This window comes from Oncorhynchus tshawytscha, linkage group LG07, assembly GCF_018296145.1.
Source record: "Oncorhynchus tshawytscha isolate Ot180627B linkage group LG07, Otsh_v2.0, whole genome shotgun sequence".
In the NCBI taxonomy this organism is placed as follows: domain Eukaryota; kingdom Metazoa; phylum Chordata; class Actinopteri; order Salmoniformes; family Salmonidae; genus Oncorhynchus; species Oncorhynchus tshawytscha.
Genome location: NC_056435.1, coordinates 13,272,324 through 13,278,282, shown reverse-complemented (window position 1 = coordinate 13,278,282; position 5,959 = coordinate 13,272,324).

Below are 5,959 nucleotides of genomic sequence, written 5' to 3'. Positions count from 1 at the left end.
TTGACCTTACTCACTCACGTAAAACAGAGAAACACACTTGACAGGTAATCAATTGTGTAGACGAAACACTAAGTGTACAAAACATGAAGAACACCTGCCCTTTCCATGACATAGACTGACCAGGTGAGTACAGGTGAAAGCTATGATCCCTTATTGATGTCATTTGTTAAATCCATTTCAACCAGTGTAGATGAAGGAGAGGACAATTGAAACAATTGAGGCATGGATTGTGCTCTGTCAAGGCAAAAAAAAATGTAAGAGCTGTCAAACAGGGTATGGTATTAGGTGCCAGGCGCACCGGTTTGTGTCAAGAACAGCAAAGCAGCTGGGTTTGTCACACTCAACAGTTTATTGTGTGTATTAAGAATGGTCCACCACCCAAAGGACATCCAGCCAACTTGACAAAACTGTGGGAAGCATTGTTTACATAGGCCAGGGGGGTGCAACTCAATGTAGACTGTTGGAGTGAAAACTGATTATTTAATTTGAATTAGAGCAATCCCCCTTCCGAGGGTGCTACAGGACGGTATATCACTGTGTTGTGTGCACATTTGTTTATTTTCTCTATGGAGCAGCGCTGTCTGGCTCTCACTCATCCTCACCGTTTCTCCCCCTCACCTGAGAGATCGACATGTCCTCCAGCTCGTGTCACCAGCCAATCGGACAATAGCCATGTGTCTCACTCCTGTGCACTCACTAGCCATGCAGTCTATCTAGGCATTGATTGGTTAGTAGCCTAACGCATTCTCTCCAAGGGAGTAAATATTCCCCATACCGAACGGTCTTTTTCCATTCTGTGAGTGTCGGTGGACTTGTATACATGTGATGCTTGAGAACATGTACATTTGTATCACTATTGTTATGCCTGTTGGACATGTTACTGGCGTGTTTACTACATATAGTGCCTCCAGAAAGTATTCATATCCCTTGACATATTCCACATTTTGTTGTGTTACAGCCTGAATTGAAAATATATTATAAAAAATGTTAAAATCTCATCCATCTACTCACTGATGAATGTTTGCACATTTATTGAAAATAAAATACAGAAATATCTCATTTACACCCCTGAGTCAATCATTTGGAGAAGCACCTTTCTGAGAAAGTCTCTAAGAGCTTTCCACACCTGGATTGTGCAACATTTGCCCATTCATTTTTCAAAAATGATTCAAGCTCTGTCAAATAGGTTGTTGATCATTGTTAGACAACCATTTTGAGGGCTTGCCATATATTTTCAAGCACATTTGAGTTCAAACTGTAACTTGGCCACTCAGGAACACTCATTTGCACATGCTGTATATAGATTTTTCTACTGTATTATTGATTGTATGTTTGTTTATTCCATGTGTAAATCTGTGTTGTTGTATGTGTCGAACTGCTTTGCTTTATCTTGGCCAGGTCGCAGTTGCAAATGAGAACTTATTCAATCAATCCTTATCCCAGTCTGCTGTTCCCACATGCTTCAAGAGGGCCACCATTGTTCCTGTTCCCAAGAAAGCTAAGGTAACTGAGCTAAACGACTACCGCCCCATAGCACTCACTTCCGTCATCATGAAGTGCTTTGAGAGATTAGTCAAGGACCATATCACCTCCACCCTACCTGACACCCTAGACACACTACAATTTGCTTACCGCCCCAATACGTCCACAGACGACACAATCGCACCCACACTGCACACTGCCCTAACCCATCTGGACAAGAGGAATACCTATGTGAGAATGCTGTTCATCGACAACAGCTCAGCATTTAACACCAGAGTACCCTCTAAACTCGTCATCAAGCTCAAGACCCTGGGTCTCGACCCCGCCCTGTGCAACTGGGTACTGGACTTCCCGACGGGCCGCCCCCAGGTGGTGAGGGTCTCAAATATCTCCACCCCGCTGATCCTCAACACTGGGGCCCCACAAGGGTGCGTTCTGAGCCCTCTCCTGTACTCCCTGTTCACCCACGACTGCGTGGCCATGCACGCTTCCAACTCAATCATCAAGTTTGCGGACGACACTACAGTGGTAGGCTTGATTACCAACAACGACGAGACGGCCTACAGGGAGGAGGTGATGGCCCTCGGAGTGTGGTGTCAGGAAAAAAAATTTCCGTTACACCCGCCGTCATACCGCTCAGGAAGGAGACGCGCTCTGTCTCGTTGAGATGAACATACCTTGGTGTGAGAAAAGTGCAAATCAATCCCAGAACAACAGCAAAGGACCTTGTGAAGATGCTGGAGGAAACAGGTACAAATGTATATCCACAGTAAAATGAGTCCTATATCGACATGACCTGAAAGGCTGCTCAGCAAGGAAGAAGCCACTGCTCCAAAACCACCATAAAAAAAGCCAGACTACGGTTTGCAACTGCACATGGGAACAAAGATCGTACCTTTTGGAGAAATGTCCTCTGGTCTGATGAAACAAAAATATAACTGTTTGTCCATAATGACCATCGTTATGTTTTGAGGAAAAAGGGGGAGGCTTGCAAGCCAAAGAACACCATCCCAACTGTCAGGCACGGGGTGGCAGCATCCTGTTGTGGGGTGCTTTGCTGCAGGAGGGACTGGTGCACTTCACAAAATAGATGGCATCATGAGGGAGGAAAATTATGTGGATATATTGAAGCAACATCTCAGGGCATCAGTCAGGAAGTTAAATCTGGGTCGCAAATGGTTCTTCCAAATGGACAATGACCCCAAGCATACTTCAAACGTTGTGGCAAAATGGCTTAAGGACAACAAAATCAAGGTTTTGCAACTTCAATCCTATAGAACATTTGTGGGCAGAACTGAAAAAGTGTGTGCGAGCAAGGACGCCTACAAACCTGACTCAGTTCCACCAGCTCTGCCAGGAGGAATGGGCCAAAATTCACTCAACTTATTGTGGGAAGCTTGTGGAAGGCTACCCAAAATGTTTGACCTAAGTTAAACAATTTAAAGGCAATGCTACCATACACTCAATTAGTATACAGTACGTAAACTTCTGACCCACTGGGAATGTGATGGCAGAAATAAAAGCTGAAATAAATCATTCTCTCTACTATTATTCTGACACTTCACATTCTTAAAATAAAGTGGTGATCCTAACTGACCTAAAACAGGACATTTTTACTCAAATTAAATGTCAGGGATTACGAAAAACTGGGTTTAAATGTATTTGGCTAAGGTTTATGTGAACTTCCGCCTTCGACTGTGTAAATGGCTGGAATATTTCAATTTTGGATAATCTCTTATACAGTGGGTTAAAGTTATTTATATAAAACATATTTAACCTTTATTTAACTAGGCAAGTCAGTTGAAGAACAAATTCTTATTTACAATGACGACCTAGGAACGGTGGGTTAACTGCCTTATTCAGGGTGTAGAAGGACTGAGTTTTACTTTGTTACTTTGGGGATTTGATATTGCAACCTTTCGGTTACTGGCACAACGCTCTAACCACTAGGCTACCTGCCGCCCCATAGTAAACCTAAGTGTGAAATAGTAAATAATGGCTACTTCTCATAAAGTATTAAACTGTCAAGAGAAGTAAAACAAGGTTGTCCACTATCGGTATATGTATTTATTATGGTCATCGAAATGTTAGCTATTAAAATCAGATCCAACAATAATATCAAGGGGCTAGAAATCCAGGGGATAAAAATAAAGGTGTCATTGCACGCTAATTATTCATCTTTTCTTTAAATCCATAATTTGGATCCCTCTACAGCCTCATAGAGGATCTAGATAATTTTTCAAACCTCTATGGATTTCAAACTATTGTGTAGTTTACCAATAAAAAGGTCTGACGGTGAAATGGACATGCTTGATATTCATATCCGAAAGTGATCTCACTAAAACACATTTTAATAGAAAGTTACCAAAAAATAGACAAGATCTTGCTACTGTGGAAAGGGAAATACCTGTCTATTTGTGGAAAAATTCCCCTAATTCAATCTTTAGTCACATCCCAGTATTTGCTCATATCCTTGCCTACACCTAGAGACTTGTTTTTTAAAATGATATTTCATTTTATTTGGAATGGTAAGCCAGACAAAATTAAAATGGCCTATTTATAGAATTAATATGAATTCGGAGGGCAGAAATTATGAAATATTAAAGCATTAGACCTCTCACGAAGGCTTCAGTCATACAAAAGTTATACTTAAATCCAAACTGGTTCTCTAGCAGATTAGTAAAAATGGCTCACCCCATGTCCAAGAATGGCATTCTTCACAAAACTATGAAATAACACATATGGAATCATGTAGTAACAAAAAAAGTGTTAAGCTTTATATATTTTATATTTGAGATTCTTCAAAGTAGCCACCCTTTGCCTTGATGACAGCTTTGATCACTCTTGGTGTTCACTCAACCAGCTTCATGAGGTACAGTAGTCACCTGGAATGCCTTTCAATTAACAGGTGTGCCTTGTTAAAAGTTAATTTGTGGAATTTCTTTCCTTCTTAATGCACTTGAGCCAATCAATTGAGTTGTGACAAGGTAGGGGTGGTATACAGAAGACAGCCCTATTTGGTAAAAGACTAAGTCCATATTATGGCAAGAACAGCTCAAATAAGCAAAGAGAAATTACATCATTATTTTAAGACATGAAGGTCAGTCAATTCGGGAAAAAAAGTTTATTCAAGTGCAGTTGCCAAAACCATCAAGCGCTATGATGAAACTGTCTCTCATGAGGACCGCCACAGGAAAGGAAGACCCAGAGTTACCTCTGCTGCAGAGGATAAGTTCATTGGAGTTAACTGCACTTCACATTGCAGCCCAAATAAATGCTTCACGGAGTTCAAGTAACAGACACATCTCAACATCACTGTTCAGAGACTGCGAATCAGGCCTTCATGGTCGAATTGCTACAAAGAAACCACTACGAAATGACAGCAATAAGAAGAAGAGACTTGTTTGGGCCAAGAAACATGAGCAATGGGCAAAAGACGGGTGGAAATCTGTTCTTTAATCTGATGAGTCCAAATTTGAGATTTTTGGTTCCAACCGCCATGTCTTTGTGAGACACAGAGTAGGTGAACGGATGATCTCCACATGTGTGGGTCCCACCGAGAAGCATGGAGGAGGAGGTGTGATAGTGCTTTGCTGGTGACAGTGATCTATTTAGAATTCAAGGCACACTTAACGAGCATGCCTACCACAGCGTTCTGCAGCGATACACCATCCCATCTGGTACTATCATTTGGTACTATCATCTGTTTTAAAACATGACAATGACCCAAAACACACCTCCAGGCTGTGTGAGGGCTAGTTGACCAAGAAGGAGAGTGATGGAGTGCTGCATCAGATGACCTGGCCTCCACAATTACCCGACCTCAACCCAATTGAGATGGTTTGGGATGAGTTGGACCGCATAGTGAAGGAAAAGCAGCCAACAAGTGCTCAGCATAAGTGGGAACTCATTCAAGACTGTTGGAAAACCATTATGAAGCTGGTTGAGAGAATGCCAAGAGTGTGCAAAGCTGTCATCAAGGCAAAGGGTGGTTACTTTGAAGAATCTCAAACACAAAATATGTTTTGATTTCTTTAACACTTCTTTTGTTACTACATGATTCCATATGTGTTAGTTCATAGTTTTGATGTCTTCACTATTATTATACAATGTAGAAAATAGTAAAAAATTAAGAAAAACCCTTTGAAGGAGTAGGTGTGTCCAAACTTTTGACTGGTGCTGTATATTTCCCCAACAAAAATATGTGGAGTGGAAATGATGCAGACAATTACATTGATTGAAGCCTATCTGTAATATTAAAGCTGCTCTACCCCCTACAAAAACACATTCAGGCTGTAACACAACAAAATGTGCGAAAAGTCAAGGGGTGTGAATACTTTCTGAAGGTAAATACTTTCTGAAGTCGAAATGAACTCTTTTTGCCCGTTGATGTTGCCTATTTGGGTGTAGCTTCACTGTCTCCATTGAATGTCATTAGGTAACCTGTGTATTGTTAGCATGAGTGCCGTTTGTGAAT